Here is an 883-nt window from a genome sequence, read left to right as displayed (position 1 = left end):
GCTAATGTCTGTGAAATGCACGGATTGCAGTAAGCCTGCTTTGTTGTAATTAGTCTGAGATCTTCCTTCTGTGTGCCTGCAGCTAAACCTGGAGCAGTGCTTCTGCCACAGCTGTCTGCACAGCAATGGGACGTGGGATTAAGGCTGTGAGTGAGGCACCAGGAGTCTGCAGGGACGGTTCCTGTTAGCAGTAACTATCGGGGAGTCTGACTGAACAGCATGTTTTGTTTGCACGTTAGATGCACGTTTCTGGTGTGCCGCTCTTTTGATCAAGCGTGTTTTGGTCCTGAGCCAAAGACTTGTCTATACACGGAGTTACCCTACAGTAATTGCTCTGGAGAAAGTAGATGGATTAACTCCTAGGAGTGCAGTACTTTTCCAGCAGAAATTATTTGGAATACCAGCATGTGAGAGCATAATTGCTCTTTTACTCTTTTTTCTTTATCCCTCTTTTCTGGAACCTTTTGTGTGAAGAGAAGCTCTTCTGTTCCTGTCTCAGATACCACTGGAAAACGAGCATTGTTCTGCTGTTGGCACTTGTCAGGTGTTACAGCCCTGTGATCGCTTCCCAAGGCAGGGCGCTGTGCCGCACCTGGGTTACAGACTGACTCCTGCGTGCGGGGCTGTGCTAAGGTACGCTCGCAGCTCCGCTTTCCAGTTAGGGGTGAGAGCAGGAGGGAAAATATTGTTTTCAAACGAGGTGTAGGGATAAGAAATCTGTTTAACTCATTCCTGTGAAGGAATGAGTGCGCTGTCTGAAGCACCTCCATTGAGCACAGATCTCCCTTCCGTACGTGATGGGGGAGCGCAAGAGCGCAGCGCGTTCCGGCAAGGTGCGACGCACGTGGCCTTCGCCGGAACACGGCGCCGAGCCTCCCCGCGG

This window comes from Meleagris gallopavo, chromosome 7, assembly GCF_000146605.3.
Source record: "Meleagris gallopavo isolate NT-WF06-2002-E0010 breed Aviagen turkey brand Nicholas breeding stock chromosome 7, Turkey_5.1, whole genome shotgun sequence".
Taxonomy (NCBI): Eukaryota; Metazoa; Chordata; class Aves; order Galliformes; family Phasianidae; genus Meleagris; species Meleagris gallopavo.
Note: the sequence above shows the minus strand (reverse complement) of the source record.